Here is a 21,420-nt window from a genome sequence, read left to right as displayed (position 1 = left end):
TGCAGCAGAAAAGAACACTGTGTGACTTCCAAAGACCAGGTCATAGAAGGCCTTGCTGCTCCCATCCTCGACTCTTAGAACATGTGCTCTGACGGAAGCCAGCCATGGTATCAGAAATCCAACTATCCTAAAACCACAATGCTGTGGGGAAACCCAGCCTAGCCACATGGAGAGGCTATGTGACCATCCCAGCTGTCCCAGCCATTTCAGCCCAGGTGCCGTTCACGTGAGTAAAGAAGCCATTTTGGACATTCAAACCCTAGCAGATGCCATGTGGAGAAAATCTAGCTAACAGCCAGGAAGAAGGCTCCAGGCTTAAGGCCCCATCCCAGCTACGTCCAATCATCAGACCCACCCCAGCAGAGGTTCCAGTTATGTCAGATGAGACAGAGCCATCCCCACTGTGCCTGACCTAATTCCTAATTCACAAACTTGTGAGCATAATAAAATAGCTGGTGTTTTAAGTCAGTGGGTTTGGAGGAGGTTTATAATGTAGCAGTTGATAAATGGCACAGCAGCAAGAAACAACAGAGTACAAATTCATGTCCGCGAGATCCAGAGAAAGAGAAATTCTTGAGGGTTGAAACAATTAGAAAAATCACATTTCTAGTAAGAAAGTCTGGGGCCCCAGTAAAGGCTCTGGGGAGAAAAAATGCAGATAAATGGGGTAGAACCAGATAACCACCTTATCTGATGTAAAGGATACAGGAACTAAAGCAACAAGCAATAGGATTGGAAAGGAGTCTAGGGCAAATTGCTGAGGGTGGTGAATGCCAAGGAAAATAATTCTATAGCTGAACAGAACTATAGAAATCATTTAATCCAACCTTAAAATTCATTTAGTCCAACCCACTTTTTTTTTTTTAACAGCCAAAACTGAAAGCTAGAGAAAGTGACTCTGGAAGGTTACCCAGCTGGTTGGTGGGAGGTTTTTTTTTGTTTGTTTTTAATTTTTTGAGATTGAGTCTTGCCCTGTCACTCAGGCTAGTGTGCAGTAGTGTGATCCCAGCCCACTGCAACCTTCGCCTCCCAAGTTCAAGCGATCTCGTGCCTCAGCCTCCCCAGTAGCTGGGATTACAGGCACATGCCACTACACTCGGCTAATTTTTGTATTTTTTAGTAGAGACAGGGTTTCACCATGTTGGCCAGGCTGGTCTCAAACTCCTGACCTCAAGTGATCCACCCACCTCAGCCACCCAAACTGCTGGGATTACAGGTGTGAGCCACCGTGCCCGGCCAGAGATGTTAATAACTTGAGGCCAAGGAGTGGTTTCTCTCCTCCAGGAACCCACAGTTGGTTAAGGAAAGAGCATCACTGTTCTCTGTCTAAATCTAGATAAGCTTTCTCCCCTAGCGATAAAAGTACTGTGGTGTAGCCACTCTAAACATCTGTACAGATACTATCATGTTGAAAGCAAGATTCTCTAATTTTGTAGTTGTAAAATCTCTATCAGTTTTTCCTCCTCCTCTCCTTCATATTAAAAATAAAACAGAACCAAACCTCTAAACCTTTAGGTCTCTAAACTTTCACCAAATTCTCCATTAAGTTTTTTAAAACAACTTTACTGACATGTAATTTACATTTCATAATATTCACTCTGTTTTAATTGTACTTATTATTCAGTGATTTCTAGTATCAAGTTGTGTAATCATCAACATAATCCAATTTCAGAACATTTCCATCTCCCCAGTAAAATCTCTCTGCTCATGATAGTTAACCCTTGGTCCAACCTCCAGCTGCAGGCTACTAATCTACTTTCTGTCTCTGTAGATTTGTCTTTTCTGGATATTTCATGTAAATGCAATCATACAATATGTGGTATTTGGCTCTGGCTTATTTCACATAACAACGTTTTTTAGGGTCCATCCATGCTGTAACGTGTGCCCGTAGTTCATTCCCTTCTATTGAGGAATCGTATTTGTGGGTGGGTCTACCATATTTTGTGTGTCCATTTACCCCTTGAGGAATGTTTGGCTCATTCCTAGTTTTTCGTTTCTTATTTATAAGGCTGCATCCATTAAGTGTTTTCTTCTTGTTGTTGTTGTTGTTGTTTGTGACAGAGTCTCGCTCTGTCCCCCAGGCTGGGAGTGCAGTGGCGTGATCTCGGCTCACTGCAAGCTCCACCTCCCGGGTTCACGCCATTCCCCTGCCTCAGCCTCCCGAGTAGCTGGGACTACAGGCGCCTGCCACCACACCCAGCTAATTTTTTTTTTGTATTTTTAGTAGGGACGGGGTTTCACCATGTTAGCCAGGATGGTCTCGATCTCCTGATCTTGTGATCCGCCTGCCTCAGCCTCCCAAACTGCTGGGATTACAGGCCTAAGCCACCGTGCCCAGCCATCCATTAAGTTTTAAAAGTAGTAAGCACTGCTTAGTAAGAGAAGCCACATATAGAAATTTTGGCTGGGCTTGGTGGCTCACAGTTGTAATCCCAGAACTTTGGGAGACTGAGACAGGAGGGTCACTTTAGCCCAGGAGTTCAAGACCAGCCAGGGAAACATAGGGAGACCCCCCCCCATCTCTTAAAGAATTTAGGATTTTCTGAGGGAATTCCTTATTAAAGAAAAAAAAAAGAAACAGGAGAACACAAAGTAAATAAATTCAGCTTTTAGAGATAACCACATATTAACTAACATCTACATTTTTTTTCTTTTTTTTGAGACGGATTCTCTCTCTGTCCCCCAGGCTGGAGTGCAGTGGTGTGATCTCAGCTCACTGCAACCCCTGCCTCCCAGGTTCAAGCAATTCTCCTGCCTCAGCCTCCAGAGTAACTGGGATTATAGGCGCCCATGACCACACCTGGATAATTTTTATATATTTAGTAAAGACGGGGTTTTGCCATATTGGCCAGGCTGGTCTCGAACTCCTGACCTCAGGTGATTGACCCGCCTCGGCCTCCCAAAATGCTAGGATTATAGGCATGAGGCACCGCGCCAGCCCATATCTACATTCTTTTTTCTAAGCCTCTATGCTTTCTTTCTGTATAAGACTAAGTTGTACTTACTTTTTGATAGCTTATTTTTAAATTAACATCAAAAAAAACTTTCTGTGTCAGTAACATTTTATTGAATTGATGTATCATAATCCATTATCTAATTGCAATTATTAGATAATTCAGTTATATCCAATTTGTCATTATAAACAACATTAACTGTTGCTATATTCACAAAATCTATCTACACTAAATTAACTAAAATCATAAAACTATTTAGTTCTATTTTCTTTCAGTTATGTTATGGTTTATTGTTTACATGCAACTTTTTATTTCATCCTGAGTGCATTTTGGCATTAGTTCACCCCAAGGCTATCCTTCCACACTGATTTGAAGAGCATTCTTTATTGTACTGCACAGATTAACATTGGCCAGAATGTTTTCTTGGGGTTTTCTTGCAGGGTTGTTCTTGTTGCTGCTTCTGCTTTTGGAAACAGAGTCTCACTGTCACCCAGGCTGGAGTGCAGTGGCTCCATGCAATCATGGCTCACTGCATCCTCATACTCCTGGGCTCAAGATCCTCCCACCTCTGCTTCCCAAGTACTTGGAACTACAGGCACACACCACCATGCCCAGCTCATTTTTATTTTTTGTAGAGACAGTTCTCACTATGTTGCCCAGGCTGGTCTTGAACTCCTGGACCCAAGAGATCTTCCCACCTTGGCCTCCCAAAGTGCTGGGACTACGGTTGTGAGCCACTGCACCTGGCCTGTTTTCTTGGGTTTTATGCTGTTTGGTGAAGCTACTTGTGCCAATAGCATCTTGTTTTAATTGTTGTAGCGAACAAGCACATAGCAACATCAGTCTTCCTTCACCATTATCCTGTTTCATATTGTCCAGTTCCCCCCAAAAAATAATCCCAAGATGTCTAATTTTAGTTATATGTATTTCCTGGGAATTTGGGAGAGAATTTACACATTTTAGGCCAGGCATGGTGGTTCATGCCTGTAATCCCAGCACTTTGGGAGGTCGAGGCGGGTAGATCACTTGAGGTCAGGGATTTGAGACCAGCCTGGCCAACATGGTGAAACCCTGTCTCTACTAAAACAAAAATTAGCTGGCCATGGTGGCACGTGTCTGTAATCCCAGCTACTCAGGAGGCTGAGGCAGGAGAATCACTTGAACCCGGGAGACAGAGGTTGCAGTGAGCTAAGATTGTGCCGCTGCACTCCAGCCTGGGCGACAGAGCGAGACCCTGTCCCCCCACCCCCAAAAATTACACATTTTAATTGCACACTCATATTCTTAGTTCACCATGACAAGAACTCGTGAACTGGTGAACAACTGGGGGCAAAATTGTATTCTGAGTTCACCATGACAAGAACCAGTGACTGATGAACAACTGAGTTTACCAGTTCACTGACTGAAATATCTCTTGGGTGATCTATGTGTAACATACATAATCATGGTCTTTTCTCCTCTCTCTTTCTCCATCTTATAACCAGACAAAACTGGTGAACTTCTTCCCCTTTCCCTGTGATGAGAGGGACGTGAACTATGAGTCAAGGTGTTCTAAAAAGTGGGTAAATCTTTTTTTTTTCCCCCTGAGACAGAGTCTCGCTCTGTAGCCCCAAGCTGGAGTGTAGTGGTGCAATCTCAGTTTACTGCAACCTCTGCCTCCTGGTTTCAAGCAATTCTCCTATCTCAGCCTCCCAAGTAGCTGGGACTACAAGCACATATCACAGTGTCTGGCTAATTTGTGTATTTTTTAGTAGAGACGGGGTTTCATCATATTGGGCAGGCTGGTCTTGAACTCCTGACCTTAGGTGATCCACCCGCCTCAGCCTCCCAAAGTGCTGGGATTACAGGTGTGAGCCACCATGCCCAGCCTCTAAAAAGTGGATGAATCTTAAAAACATAGTAGACCTAAGCAGCATGGATAAAATGTGTATTAAGTATGAACTTTCAATGCACAAGACTCAGGTGTGCAAAAAAGTAACTTTGATTTTCCATCTCTGAACTTAGTTTCTCTCTTTAGCTGCAGTTTGCCAGTAAATTCATGGTAAACTCCATCACTTCAGAATTTTTCCTCAATTTCTTTGGAGTACATTCAAAAAGTTAAGGTTATCTTCTTCCTCTGTAATTCCCCTCAAGGTGCCATTTCATTTCTAGGAAGTTTTCAAAGAATCACAGAGTCGGGGTGGCCTGAGAGGACATCTGATCCTTGGAGTCCTGTCTTACGCAGACATGTGCAGGAATGTCCAGTCCCATGTGGTCTCCAGGCATGAAGACTAGTGTTTGCTGAGGCATCCAAAGTCCTATTTCATAGCTCTAGAGTCTGAGACGTTCCCTTATTGGCACAAGGACATACACTATTCCATATACCCTAGCTAGAGGGGAGATCTGTATTAGTCTGTTCTCATGCTGCTAATAAAGACATACTAGAGACTGGGTAATTTATAAAGGAAAGAGGTTTAATGGACTCACAGCTCCACATGGCTGCGGAGGCCTCACAATCATGGCAGAAGGCAAGGAGGAGCAAGTCATGTCTTACACGGATGGTGGCAGGCAAAGAGAGAGAACTTGTGCAGGGGAACTCCTCTTTATAAAACCATCAAATCTCCTGAGACTTACTCATTATCACAAGAACAACATGGGAAAGACCAGCCCCCATGATTCAATTACCTCCCACTGTGTTCCTCCCATGCTACAATTCAAGATGAGATTTGGGTGGGGACACAGCCAAACCGTATCAGGGTCCCTAGTGGACCCTATGTTTTACCAGCTCCCAGTTTGGCCTTCCTCAGGCAGTGCCCTCCTCTCTAGAGACCAAGCCCATCCCCCCTTCTAGAACACACATTGGATAGCTGAGACCGTGTAATTCCCGATATAATTCCCTACATTTATGATCCTGAGTCTATTTCCAGGGCTGATATTGCCCTCTTTGCCAAGTGGTCCTCCTGAAGGCAAACTGTGCCTCTGGTGTACAGCAGTTGTATGCAAAGACACAGATGAAGCTTGGACATGTGGACAGGGGTGTCCATGCATTCCCAGGGTGGAGGGAAAAGAAATAGAGCAAAAGCTGGGAACTGGGGACTGGCCTTCCACCATGGCCATGTACAAGTCTAGAACTCAATGTGCATTATGGCCTTCAAGGTCATTATAAAAGCATATTTGTCAAGCAGAAGCATATAACTCATTTGACAGTGGTTAGTTTGACTTACAACTTCTGTGTAAACATATAGTAGGAGGGCTTCATTTGTATCCCTGCCCCAGACCCTGTGAATACTAGGGATGAGCCTGATAGGACTCTCTGGCTCAGAAACCTAATATTCTCCCTGGGACATAGAAATTTTGGCCATGCCATGACCTACTCCAGGGCCATGGGAGGTTACCTCAGGTTTCTCTACTCTGAAGATCTCAGCCATCCCATTCCACCTTATTATTCTTGCTCTGTGGAGCCCAGGCAACACCTTTGAGATCAACACCTCCCAGGGCTCCAGCAGCAAAGCAGATTCAAGCGTCCTTTAGCCTCAATTTCCTCAAAATAACTGGAAAATTGTTCACCACACCTTAGGGATTCACTCTAGCGTTTCTTTTCTTTTTTTTTCTTTCTTTTTTTTTTTTTTTTTTTTGAGACAGAGTCTTACTCTGTCGCCCAGGCTGGAGTGCAATGGCGTGATCTCGGCTCACTGCAATCTCCTCCTCCCATGTTCAAGAGATTCCCCTGCTTCAGCCTCCTGAGTAGCTGGGACTACAGGTGCCTGCCACCACACCCAGCTAATTTTTTGTATTTTTAGTAGTAATTTTTGTATTTTTAGTAATTTTGTATTGTGTATTCACCATGTTGTAATTTTTGTATTTTTAGTAATTTTGTATTTCGTATTCATCCTGTTGGCCAGCTGGTCTCAAACTCTTGACCTCAGGTCATCCACCCACCTCAGCCTTCCAAAGTGCTGGGATTAGAGGCGTGAGCCACTATTCTAGTGTTTCTTTTGAAATTACCATAGGCTAATAGACTCAGAAATTATCTTGAAATGTTTAAAACAATAATCTTTTTTAGGTTTAGAAAAGCATATCAAATGTACATATCACAAAGTGAATATGCTTCCTCTTCCACCTTCCCAGAGAAAACCAGTAACCTGACTTCTAACACCAGAGATTCGTTTGACCTGTTTTTGAGTTTTATATGAATAAAATAAGATAGTGTGCACTCTTTTGTCTTTGGCTTTCTACCCTCAATATTAGGTTAATGGAATTCACCCACAGTTGGACATAGCAGCAGCTTTATTTAATCTCCTTGACATGTAGTATTTCATCACATGAATATGCTCATGTATCCACTCTACTTTTGTTGGGCATTTGAATAATTTCCAGTTTTTAGCGCTCATAGATAAAGCTGCTCTGAACTTTCTTTTGTGTATCTTTTGATGCACTTAAGTATGATTCCTATTAAATATATATTACATCTGGGAGTGGAATTTCTAGTCATAGACTATGCATATATTTAGTTTTAATAGATTCTGTCCAAGAGTTTTTCGAAGTGGTTGGACCAGTTTACACTCCCACTGGGAGTGTATGAGTTTTGGTTGCTTCACAATCTCACCAGTGCTAGATATTACCAGTCTTCTTCATTTTAGCTATTCTGAAAGATATGTCATCATTGGTTATGCCTCCCAATATTTTGCTATGAAATTTTTTGGCCAGCCACAGTGGCTCACACCTGTAATCCCAGCACTTTGGGAGGCCGAGGTGGACAGATCACCCAAGGTTGGGAGTTCAAGACCAGCCTGGCCAACATGGTAAAACCCCATCTCTACTAAAAATACAAAAATTAGCTAGGTGTGGTGGTGCACACCTGTAATCCCAGCTACTCAGGAGGCTGAGGCAGGAGAATCACTTGACCCAGAAGGCAGAGGTTATAGTGAGCTGAGATCGCGCCATTGCACTCTAGCCTGGGCGGCAGAGTGAAACTCTGTCTCAAAAAAACAAATAAATAATTAAAAAGCACTGTTTGAAACACACAGAGAAGTCTAAAGAAACATTATAATGAATATTGTATATTCACCTATACTCTTAAGTTTTTAATATTTCCATTTATCATTAGCTATACATTCTGTTAAAAAAACAAACAACTAACTTTAGATTTTGTTAGGAAAAATATAGCTAATATTACTATTTTCCTTCTGAACAAAACAGGAACCTTAACTTTTTGCTTTTCTTCTTCTTTTTTTAAGTAACAAGGTCTCACTCTGTTGCCTAGGCTGGAGTGCAGTGGCATGATCTTAGCACACTGCAGCCTGCAACTCCTGGGCTCAAGTGATCCTCCCACCTCAGCTTCCTGAGTAACTGGAATCACAGACATGTGTCAGCACACCCAACTAATTTTTTTATTTTTTTGTGGAGACAGGGTCTTGCTATGTTGCTCAGGCTGGTCTCAAACTCTTGGCCTCAAACAAGCCTCCTGCCTTGGCCTCCCAAAACACTGGGATTACAGGCATGAGTCATTGCACCAGGTCTTAACTTTTTAAATCCACTTTGTATTATTCCCACCTATCTTCCATGTTTTTGTTTATAGATGTCCATCACATGTTGATTATAAACCACCTCCAAAATATTTTTTGTGGCTGTTTTTACATTTGTCAAAATATTTTACCATTTTCTTTCTTTCTTTCCTTCTTTTTTTGAGACAGAGTCACGCTCTGTTGCCTAGGCTGGAGTGCGGTGGTGCAATCACAGCTTACTGCAGCCTCGACCGCCTGGGTTCAGGTGAACTTTCTGTCTCAACCTCCCAAGTAGCTGGGACTATAGGCATGCACCACCACATCCAGCTAATTTTTGTATTTTTTGTAGAGACGGTTTTACCATATACCCCAGGCTGGTCTCAAACTCCTCACCTCATGATCTGCCCACCTCGGCCTCCCAAAGTGCTGGGATTACAGGTGTGAGCCACAGTGCCTGGCCCTTAGCTACATTTTATATACTATTTAGCCCGTACGTTGTTTCTAGTTTTAATCATCACATATTCTGTATTTTAGAAGTTATACTTTTTTTTCCAATCTTCCTTGTCCCTTTTGATAATCTCATACCTACATCATAGTTTCCATAACCTTCTAATTTTTTTAGAACTATTGAGCATACTTATTTAATATTCCACACTGCCCATTCCAAGGCCTATACTGAAAGTTGTTCTCTGCAGTATCTCTGCTCATTCTTGCTTATCGTGGCTTATTTCTTCATGTGTTCTATGGTTTTGGATTATGAAATGAGGGTCCTTGAAATTTTGTATGTGTAAATCCCTTGAAACCTAGTGTACTAGTTTCTTAGGGCTGCCATAGCAAATTAAACTGGAGGGCTTAAACAACGGAAATTTATTCTCTCACAGTTGAGGAGGCAAAAATTCTGAAATCAAAATGCCAGCAAGGCTATGCTTCCTCTGACGGCTCTCTGGAGAATCCATCCTTGCCTCTTCCAGCTTCTGTGGCTCGTAGCATTCTTTGGTTTGTGGAAGCATGATGCTGATTTCTCAGTCCATCTTCACATGGCCTTCTTTCACAGAGAGGACTCTCTGTGTCCTCCTCTCCTCTTCTTGTAAGGATAAGGACATCAGTTACAAGGGCCCACTCTAAATCCAGGTTGATTCATCTTGAGATCCTTAATTAATTACATCTGCTAAGAACCTAGTTCCAAATTAGGTCACATTCTGACGGTGCTGGGTGGACAAACATTTTAAGGAGACACTCTTCAATGCACTACAATGAGGATTAGAATGTCTGTGGCCAATGCAAATTTCTTTTTGCTTTTGGAAATCAGAGGAACTACCAGCCTGGAACTGTTTTAACCTAACATTTTGCCTTGGGGTTTTTTTGCTGTTATTTTTTGTTTTTTGGGGTTTCATTTTTGTTTTTGTTTTTGTTTTGAGACAATGTCTCACTCTGTCACCCAGGCTTGAGTGCAGTGGTACAATCACAGCTCACTGAAGCTTTGACCTCCTGGGCTCAAGAGATCCCCCCACTTTAGCCTCCTGAGTAGCTGGGACTACAAGTGTGTGCCACCATGCCTGGCTAACGTTTAGATTTTTGGTAGAGACAGGGTCTCACTGTGTTGCCCTGGCTGGTCTTCAACTCCTAGGCTCAAGCAATCCTCCCACTTTGGCCTCCCAAAATGCTGGGATTACAGGTGTGAGCCACCACACCTGGCTGGATTTTTTTTTTTTAAACTCATAGAAGACAACCCCATTTGAAGGTGAGTTATTAAGAATTCTCAAATTATTTTTTCTTTTCCCTCCTTTGAGAAACACAGTTGACACAAACAATATTTCTCCCATCTTCTGTGAAGTGTTTTCTAGAGTCTAGTTTTGTTTTGTTTTGTTTTGTTTTTGAGATGGAGTCTCGCTCTGTCACCCAGGCTGGAGTGCAATGGCACAATCTTGGCTCACTGCAACCTCCGCCTCCCAGGTTCAAGCAATTCTCCTGCCTCAGCCTCCCAAGTAGCTGGGATTACAGGCGCCCACCACTACGCCTGGGTAATTTTTGTATTTTTAGTAGATACGGAATTTCACCATGTTAGTCAGGCTGGTCTCAAACTCCCTGACCTCAGGTGATCCACCAACCTCGGCCTCCCAAAGTGCTGGGATTACAGGCGTGAGCCACCGCCACCTAGGTGTTTTCTAGATTCTTAATCAAAATGCTAATCTATGAAGGACCTCATTTTGTTTTAAGTATCCCAACTCTAACCTCACACCTTGCTTGGGATCTAAGCAGTCTCCTGTTCAAAGAAAAGTTTGATTTTAATGCTGAATAACTGTTCTGGTTTCTGATTTTCTTATAGTGTCTTTGCCTCAGAGATTTTCTTCATTTTCCCACCAGCTCAGTCATGCATATCAAAAGAAGTTTATGCACCATTGAAGGACACCAGCTAAAATTTGAACAAATAAGAGATGTGTAATCACGTTGAATAGAAAAACTCAACATCATGAAGATTTTAATTCTCCCTAATTTAATTTATAAATTTGTCTCAGTACCAATAAAGTTTTTTTTTTTAATTTTAGAATGAGACAAACTAGTTTTGAGTTCTGATGGAAAAATAACTTAAAATAGCCTCGAAAGCTTTAAAACTATAAGACTTATTCTACTAAATATTTAAACACATTAAAAATGTTAAGAACATAAAATTGCATTTGTATCTGGGAAACAGACAAATAGAATAAGATTGAAAGCCCAAAAATATTCCACATACACATGGGAGTGTATTACGTGACAAAGGTGGCATCTCAAATTGATGTGGCAAAGACAGACTCTATGGTACTTGTTTGAGACAACCACCTGAAAAAAAATTAAGTTGGGCCCATACCTCCATCAGGATGAACTCCAAGTGGATCAAAGATTTAAATTTTAAAATGAAACTATATTTATCGATAAGAGTTATTTATGTATATTCTGGATAGTCCTGCAAATCAATAAAAGAGAAGTAACTCAAAAGAAAAATGGGAGAAAGACTTGAGCAAATACATCATAAAATAAGATGTCTAGGCCGCACGCGGTGGCTCACGTCTATAATCCCAGCACTTTGAGAGGCCGAGGTGGGTGGATAACCTGAGGTCAGGAGTTCGTGACCAGCCTGATCAACATGGTGAAACCCCGTCTCTACTAAAACTACAAAAAAATTAGCTGGGCATGGTGGCACACGCCTGTAATCCCAGCTACTAGGGAGGCTGAGGCAGGAGAATCACTTGAACTTGGGAGGCGGAGGTTGCAGTGAGCCGAGATCGCGCCATTGCACTCCAGCTTGGGCGACAGAGCAAGACTACGTCTCAAAAAATAATAATTTTTAAAAAGACGTCTAATTGGCCAGTAAATAAATGAAAAGATGTTTAACTTCATTAGTCACTGGGGAAGTGCAAATTAAACCCATAATGAAATACTACTACATACCCACCAGAATGGTTAAAAAAAAAAAAAAAAAAGACTAATGATACTAAGTAATGAAAAAGATGTGCATTAACCACAACTCTCATACCCTGCTGATGGGTAGGTAAGTTGATGCAATCACTTGGGGAAAATGTTGCACAGCATCCACAAACGCTAAGTATACGCCTACTTGGAGACACAGTGATTTCCCTCGTAGGTATATACCCAACAGAAATGTACAAAATGATGTACACAGAAGGTATACACTGAAGAGATTTCCTTTCACCCCTGTTCTCCATCTGCTCTGGGCTTCTTACTGTATAACATAAAAATGTCTTCATTATTCAAATCCTGTTAATTAAAGTGTTGGACCAGCAGCAGCAGCAGGATCTAACAGCTTACTACAGCTTGTCAAAAGTGCAGAGTATCAGGTTATGCCCAGATATACTACATTCATACCTGCAATTTTATAAGATCCTCAGATAATTCATCCACACCATAAAGTTAGAAAGCCCTAGTTTAAGCCATTGTTACTCAAGTATTCTCTTCTGTGCAGTTGAAAACATTCTAACTAATATAGACATAGCCCAAAATATCTTTCCCACCCGAGTTATTCATTGACTACTACCTCATATATGTCAGTTTACAGCTTTCTCTTTGCTCAAGCAAACATATATATATACACACACACACGTACACACACACACACACACACACACCCTGGGAAGCATGATTAAGAACATAGACACCTGGGAGTCCGAGGTGGGTGGATCACGAGGTCAAGAAATCGAGACCATTCCTGACCAGCATGGTGAAACCTTGTCTCTTCTAAAAATACAAAAATTAGCTGGGCGTGGTGGCGTGTGCCTGTAGTCCCAGCTACTCGGGAGGTTGAGGCAGGAGAATCGCTTGAACCCGGGAGGCAGAGGTTGCAGTGTGCAATACTGCACTCTAGCCTGGCAACAGAGCAAGACTATCTCAAAAGAAAAAAAAAAAAAGCAAAAAGAACATAGACACCTAGCGGCCAGGCATAGACACCTAGAGGCCAGACACAGTGATGCATGCCGGCAATTGCAGCACTTTGGGAGGCCGAGGCAGGCAGATCACTTGAGCTTAGGAGTTTGAGACCAGCGTGGCCAACATGGCAAAACCCCGTCTCTACAAAAAATACAAAAATTAGCCGGGCTTGATAGCGCACACCTGTCGTCCCAGCTACCCTGGAGGCCTAGGTACAAGGATTGCTTGAGCCTGGGAGATGGAGGCTGCAGTGAGCCAAGATGACACCACTGCACTACTCCAGCCTGGGCAACAAAGTGAGGTGAGACTGCCTCAAAAAAAAAAAAAAAAAAAAAAAAACAACCAAAAAAGCAAAACCATAGACAATGGAGCCAGAATACCTGAGTGAAAAACCAAAAATAGAGCAGTTTTAGGTTCACATCAAAATTGAGTAGAGAGTTTCCATATGCTCTTCGCCCCCAACTCATGCACATATATTTTTCCATATACTATATTCTCCACTGTTTAGTTCATTTTCTGCTGCTACAACAGAATACCACAGACTGAGTTATTTATTTATTTACTTATTTATCTATTTATTTATTCATTTAGAGACAGGGTCTTGCTCTGTTGCCCTGGCTGGAGTAAAGTGGTGCAATCATAGTCCACTGCAGCCTTGACCTCCGGGACTCAAGCAGTCCTCTCACCTGAGCTTCCCAAGTAGCTGAGAGACCACAGGCACAAGCCACCACATCCAGCTAATTTATTTATTTTTTTTTTAGAGATACAGCCTCCCTAAGTTGCTCAGTCTGGTCTCGAACTCCTGGGCTCTAGTAATCCTCCTGTCTCAGCCTCCCAAAGTGCTAGGATTACAGCCACCCACCTCAGCCTCCTAATGTTCAGGAATTACACATGTGAGCCACTACATCCAGCCCATTTTCAAATAACACTGTATCATTTCGCTGGTAATGCAAATGTCTTTTTTTTTTAAACAGTCTTTTTTTAAAAAAAAAGTGACTTCGAATTTTAACTCTTTTTTAAAAGCATTAAGACTCTTATAGTAGATTATGTATCATCTTCTCTTTGGTATGAGATGTGTAGTTTTGTTAATCAGAGACATTAATGAGTTCAGTTTCTGAGACCAGTCATTTAATAAATTATTTGGATCCTTGGGTCTCTGGAAGTTGTTAATTCCTGCTGATCTGTCTACTTTAGCAAAGATGGTCTTGTTAACTACTAGATTTGAGAGAAAGGCTTCGGACTCATCAACAGATAGACCCAGAAGCTGTACCATACTTTTCATTGTTATCCTAGTATAATACTTGGCCATTATTCTAATATTATGTTCAACAACTCTGTTATTCAAGTCTTTCCACCTTTTTTCACCTTCCTCTGTAGAATCAAAAACATCAGTTGCAGGACTCTCAAGGGAACCTTTTCTTAATTCCATTCCACAGTCCTCCACAAGTGTGGACCAACGCATCAACTCCATTGTGGTAAAAAGCTTTAGAAGATCCTTGTATTTGGGAATTTCTTCTGACTTCTTGTCACCACTTATTCAGTGAACCAAATCTGACTGTTCATTGTCAAAAGGAGCCAGGGTAACATAGGGTACAACACTCTTCATAGCCTGCTGCCATTTTTCACTTTCTGCCTGTATACAGGGAGTATTATATATTGCTCTGTAGTGCTTACAAATAAACAAATAGGATCCCTCATGTTGATCCAGCTGAGTCATTAAATTATCGTACTTCAACTTTAATTTCTCTGTATCTTCTTCCTGGAAAAACTTGGTGTTAATTTTCTTACTCATGATTTATGTTTGAATGTAATCCTTTACAGCTAAGCAGAGCCTCATTTGCTCCAAAATAAATTCCACTTGCTCTTTCTTTTACATTGACCCATAGGTTTCCACCTGTAGCTCCTGTAAACAGAGGCTGCCTCTTTCACATCACCATTTTGTTCTTTTATAGTTGCTAAGGTTTTAGTCAGTCGAGCACACTCAATTTCAACATAAATCTTGCCTTCAGTAACCATTCATAGAATATCAATTAATTGAAGTTTGGTAGGAAGGTCTGTGATTTCCTCAACATAAATACAGTACTATTGAACCATTTTGGCAACAGCTTGTATTAACTGAGTCCGCCTTTTGGACAAAAGCATAATATTTTCATTAAGTAAATCCCATTCTTTAGCCTCATAGCACATCTTCACTACTGCAACTAAGATTTGGGATGTTGACACCATATCAGAAGCAGTACGAGTCTGTTTTTCCAAAGACAGAAGGGTTTCCATGACTTCTTGAAGTCTTCCTTCCTTGTCCAGCTTCTCACACTCGGGTAGGCGCTGATCCACCGTGGCGTTGTAGTCCACTTCCATTTTGAAGATGCGCCCGTCAGCCCACTCCAAGCAGCCGTCCGCCATGGTCTCCGCCTGAGTGTCCCTTGCTGTCCCCCTGCTTTGGCCACCACTCGTCACCCACACCGGAAGCTGCCCATGCATCTGCTCCTCAAATGTCTTATAGTAACAAAATATTCCTAATACTTCCCTCCCATCCCTTGTGTTATTACTGTCATTCCTTCCACTTATACATAAGCTTTAATCATCAAATACATTGTTATTATTTTGAACAAACCTTTTGTTATATCAATTAAGAGTTTTTTTAAATAAGCTTTGTATTTTATCTTCACTTACTCATTCTCTTAAGCTCTTCCTTTATGTAGATCCAAGGTTTGGACCTACATCATTTTCCTTCTCTCTGAAGAATTTCTTTTCACGGTTCCTGCAAAGCAATTATACTGGCAACAAATTCTCTCAATTTTTGTTTGTCTAAGAAATTATTTCTCCTTCACTTTTGAAGGATAATTTTTCAGGATACAGAGTTCTAGACTGGTGGTTTTTTTTCTTCAACACTTCACGTATTTCCTTACTCTCTTCTCGCTTGCATGGTTTCTGAGGAGAAGACAGATGTAATTCTCATCTTTACTCCTTTATAGTTAAGATTTTATTTTCTGACTTCTTTCAAGATTTTTTTCGTTACCTTTGATTTTATGCAGTTTGAATATGATATGCCTAGGTATAGTCTCTTTCTTTCCCTTTCTCTTTCACACTTATATTGCTTAGTTTTCTGAGCTTTTTGGATCTGTGGCTTAGGGTCTGCTATGGTTTGAATATGGTTTGTTTGTCCCTGCCAAAACTCGTGTTGAAATTTAATCTTCAATGTGGTGGTGTGGGGAGATGGGACCTACTGGGAGCTGTTTGGGTCAAGGCGGCAGATCCCTCATGAACTGCTTGGTGCTGTTCTTGTGGGAGTAAGTGAGTGCTCACTCTGGCAAGACTAAATCATTTTTGAGAAAATGGATTTGTTCCGTCAAAAGTGGGTTATTATAAAGCCAGAATGCCCCTTGGGTTTTCTCTCTGGATGTGTCTACTTCCCCTTTTACTTTCTCCGCCATGTTATGACACAGCGCAAAAGCCTTTGCCAGAAGCCACACAGCCTTAACTTCCTAGCTTACAGAACATTAAGCTAAGTAGGGTGAGCACAGTGCCTCATGCCTGTAATCCCAGCACTTTGGGAGGCTGAGGCGGATGGTTCACTTGAAGTCAGAGTTCGAGACCAGCCTAGGCAACATGGTGAAATCCAGTCTCTATTAAAAATACAAAAATTAGCCAGGCGTGGAAGTATGCTTCTCAGGAGACTGAGGCACAAGAATCACTTGAACCAAGCAGGTAGAGGTTGCAGTGAGCCAAGATCGTGCCTGCACTCCAGCCTGGGCAACAATGTGAGACTCTGTCTTTAAAAAAAAAAAAAAATTGAGCTAACGAAATCTCTTTTTTAAATAAATTATCCAGCCTCAGTCTGTTATATCAACACAAAACAAACTAAGACAATGTCTGACATTAACTTGAAGAAATTCTCAGTCATTATTGCTTCAAATATTTCTTCTGTTTCTTTCTTCTCCTTCTGGTATTCTCATTACACATACATTACATATACCTTTGTGGTTGCCCCACACTTCTTGGATATTCTGTTCCATTTCTTTTTCAGCCTGGTGCCTCCCTTTTGCTCTCTTGCTTCTTCTCTGGCCATGTGATCTCTGCACATGGCTGGCTCCTGTTAACCTTTCACCATGAGTGGAAGGAGCTTGATGCCCTCACCGAAGCAGATGCTGATGCCATGCTTCTTCTATAGCCTGCAGAACTGGAAGCCAAATAAACCTCTTTTTAAAAAAATAGGCAAGGCATGGTGGCTCATACCTGTAATCCCAGCACTTTGGGAGGCCAAGATGGGTGAATCACTTGATGTCAGTAGTTCGAGACCAGCCTGGCCAACATGGTGAAACTCTGTCTCTACTAAAAAATACAAAACTGAGCTGGGCGTGGTGGCAGGTGCCTATAATCCTGGCTACTTGGGAGGCTGAGGCAGAAGAATCACTTGAACCCAGGAGGTGGAGGTTGCGGTGAGCTGAGATCGTGCCACTGTACTCCAGCCTGGGCAACAGAGCGAGACTCTATCTCAAAAAATAAAAATAAAAAATAAATTATCCAGTTTCAGGTATCATTTTATAGCAACACTAAGTGGACTAAGACCAAGCCCTTAGATTATAAATCATAGTTGTTTTAAATTTCCAGTCTGATCAGTTCTCAAAAGAAGATATACAAATGGCCAACAAGCATATGGAAAAATACTCAACATCACTAATTATCAGGGAAATGCAAATCAAAACCATGGTGTGATACCACTTCATTCCTACAAGAATGGCCATAATAAAACAAAATCAAAAAATAATAGATGTTGGCGTGGATATGGTGAAAAGGGAACCCTTTTACGCTGTTGGTGGGAATATAAACTAGTATAACCACTATGGAAAACAGCGTGGAGATTTCTTAAAGAAATGAGTAGTTCTACTGTTTGATCTAGCAATCCCACTGCTAGGTATCTACCAGAGGAAAAGAAGTCATTGCACGAAAAAGATACTTCTACATGCATGTTTAGGCAGCAAAATTGCAATTACAGAAATATGGGACCAGCCCAAATGCCCATCAATCAATGAGTATGTATACCATGGAACATTACTCAGCCATCAGAAGGAATGAAATAATGGCATTCTCTGCAACATGGATGGAATTGGAGACTATTATTCTAAGTGAAGCAACTCAGGAATGGAAAACCAAACATTGTATGTTCTCACTCATATGTGGGAGCTAAGCTATGAGGTCGCAAAGGCATAAGAATGATACATTGGACTTTGGGGACTTGGGGGAAAGAGTGGGGAGTGGCGAGGAATAAAAACTACACGTTGGGGGCCGGGCATGGTGGCTCACGACTGTAATCCCAGCACTTTGGGAGGCCGAGGTGGGCGGATCACGAGGTCAGGAGATCGAGACCATCCTGGCTAACACGGTGAAACCCCGTCTCTACTAAAAATACAAAAAACTAGCCGGGCGTGGTGGCAAGTTCCTGTAGTCTCAGCTACTGGGGAGGCTGAGGGAGAAGAATGGTGTGAACCCGGGAGGTGGAGCTTGCAGTGAGCCGAGACTGCGCCACTGCACTCCAGCCTGGGTGACAGAGCGAGAATCCATCTCAAAACAAACAAACAAACAAAAACTACACATTGGGTACAGTGTACACTGCTCAGGTGATGGGTGCACCAAAAGCTCAGAAATTACCACTAAAGAACTTATTCATGTACCCAAATACCACCTGTTCCTCAAAAACCTATTGAAATAAAAAAAAGTAAAATAAAATCTATCTACCAAAAAAATTAAATAAATAAATTTCCAGTCTGATAATTCCAACATCTGTGGCATATCTGAGTCTAGTCCTAGTGTTTGCATTGTCTCTTCAAACTGTATTTTTAGTCTTCTAGTATGCCATGTAATTTTTTGTTGCATGCTGTATACGATGTAATAGAGAAAATAAACTGTGATAAATAGGCTTTTAGTGATATGGTGGTAAGGTGTCCAGGGAGGGGAAGCATTCTATAGTCCTATGATTAGGTCGCTGTCTTTTAATGAGCCTATGCCCCTTGGCTAGAAACTTCACAAGTGCTCCCAGTCCCCCTCTCTGTAGGTGGGACAGGATGGTTAAAGGGAGCTGAAGTTGGGTATTTCCCTTCCCCCTTTCACTTAAGCTCCGATAAACCCCAATTGGTTGATAAAAAATAGTTTCTCTGGAGGGCAGGAAGAAGGCCTGATGTATTAAAAATGATTACTTTTTCCCCTGCTTGCCAGAGCAGTAGGAAATTTTCCTCTAGTGTTCACTGTGAGAACCTGGCAGAGCTCCTGGAAGTAAACTCACAAGAGTGTGGGTCCTGTAAGACTGAGCCCCACCAACCACCAGGATTTTTAACTTTCCGACTTTTCCACACTAAGCCTTCAGCAATTTGTGAATTATCGTTTAGGTTTTCCTACCCCAGCACTGGTTCCTGAAGAAGTTTCTGCTTGGGTTAAGTTGCACTTAATTCTCTGTATTTCCCTGGCTCTTCAAATTCTGGGACAATGGTTTGCCCTGTGACATTACTTCTCTGATGGACCTAAAAAGAATTGTTACATTTCAGTCCATGCAACTTTTCACTTGTTGGTAGGACAGAATAATGAGGTACAAACTCTTTACATGACAGACTGGAAACCAGAAGTCCTATCTGCTTTTTCTTTTTAGCTGAGCAAATTAGCTAACTCTTCTGTGTCTTAATCTCCTTATCAATAAATGACCTAATAGCATCTACCCCTTAGATTATATGAGTGAACACATGTAAAGTTCTTAGAATGGAACTAGCATTTAGTAAGACATAATGAATAATGACTACTATTAGTGCATTTATGATGTAACTTCAAAATAGGAATATATGTATATATATACACAGATATAATAAATATTTTATAATATCAATAAATATCTATTACTCCTTAATCGCTGTTTTATTAGATCAATGTTTGCTGGATAAGGCTCCAGACTGGGCCAAGTTAGGATGAATAGCTAACAACTAGTAGTTGACAATGAATGCTTTATGGTAACCGTTAATTTCACATAGAATTGCTGCACTTAATTCTCTAATTTATATAAGAAATATGTAAATACTATTATTATCCTCATTTGATACTTGAGGACATGAAGCTTAGGAAGAGAAAGTAACTTGCCCAGAAGTGTGCAGCTAGTAAGGAATGGAGCTAATATTTGACTCTAAGAAATTTTACTACAGAACGTGAGCTCATATTTTTCTGCCTTCTAATTTATTATTTTTTAAAAGCTGTATAACATTCTACAATGGTATAAATGGTAAGCTGATTTACAACAGATACTAATAATATTCACTAAGAGGAAGATGATCTTTTCAACAAATGGGTTAATTAAATATCCATAGAAAAACATAAATCCTGTCCTCTAGCTTTATACCTTACACATAAAAATAATCCACGATTGGTTGTTGATCTACTTGTGAAAAATCAAATAATGTAGAGTCTAGAACTGTGCTTTCCAACATGGCAGCTACTAGCCCCGTGGTACTATTTAAATTAAATAAAATTAAAAATGGTTTCCTTAGTTGTACTAGCCACATTTCAAGTGCTCCACAGCCACATGGGGTTGGTGGACTACCATATTGGGTGGGAAAGATATTGAATATTACCATTATCACAGAAACTTCTATCTTTTATTTATTATTTTTATTTTTGTAGACATAGGGTCTCACTTTGTTGCCCAGGCTAGTCTTGAACTTCTGGCCTCAAGTGATTCTCCCACCTCCTGTCCCAAAGTACTAGGATTACAGGTGTGAACCACCACACCCAGCCCAGACAGCTCTATTGTAAAGGAAGATAAAAGAATTTCTTGAGACCAAGAGGTAGGCAAAGATTTCTTAGACAAAACACAAAACCTACTAACCCTGAGAGAAAAGACTGACAAGCTGAACTTCAAAAAAAAAAGAAAGAAACTAGATCCTTCCAACAATCATGTGAGTGAAACCAGGAGCAGATGTTTCCCCAGCTAAGCTTTCAGATGAGACCACAGACCTGGGCCAACAACTGATTATAGCCTTGTGAGAGATTGTGAAGCAGAGGGCTCAGCTAAGCTCTCCCTAGATGCCTGACTGACAGAAACTATGATATTATGCATATTTAGCCACTAAATGTTGGGGTCATTTTTTTTCAACAATAGATCAGTGATATAAGAGGTGAGGGAAAGAGGATGGTTTCCACCTAATTTCTGGCTTGAGCAACTAGGTAACTAGAGATGTCAAGATTCTAGGAGAAAAAATAGATTTCAAAGCTTCCAAAATATTAAATATTCCCACATCCAGAACTTTAAATACAGTGGATTCTCAACGAATTAAAATAAAATGCTAATATGACAATGATTTGGAATATAATTGAATTTTAGATGATTTATAAAGCATTATAATTAAGCATTTTTTTCTATCAGACATCTAAGTGAGACATTGGGTAAGCCATGGGTAAGGGAGTCTAGAAGCCTTTTCTATAACATTAGAGGATGTAGCTCATTCTCTCTTGTCACTGCCAGGTAAGAAGTGCCTTTCACCCTCTGCCATGATTCTGAGGCCTCCCCAGCCATGTGGAACTACATG

The 21,420-nt window shown here is 41.2% G+C and overlaps 1 pseudogene across 1 annotated transcript; it reads right to left on the bottom strand.

The window, feature by feature from the left end:
• Window positions 1-13,893: 13,893 nt before the first annotated feature.
• LOC100599133 lies at window positions 13,894-15,262 on the bottom strand (annotated as a pseudogene). Its single transcript, XR_180052.3, has one exon. The product of XR_180052.3 is annotated as a 26S proteasome non-ATPase regulatory subunit 12 pseudogene (transcript).
• Between the last annotated feature and the right edge of the window lie 6,158 nt (window positions 15,263-21,420).

The sequence above is a fragment of the Nomascus leucogenys genome, chromosome 21 (genome assembly GCF_006542625.1).
Source record: "Nomascus leucogenys isolate Asia chromosome 21, Asia_NLE_v1, whole genome shotgun sequence".
NCBI lineage: Eukaryota > Metazoa > Chordata > Mammalia > Primates > Hylobatidae > Nomascus > Nomascus leucogenys.
This window is presented reverse-complemented; position numbering and strand designations above follow the sequence as displayed.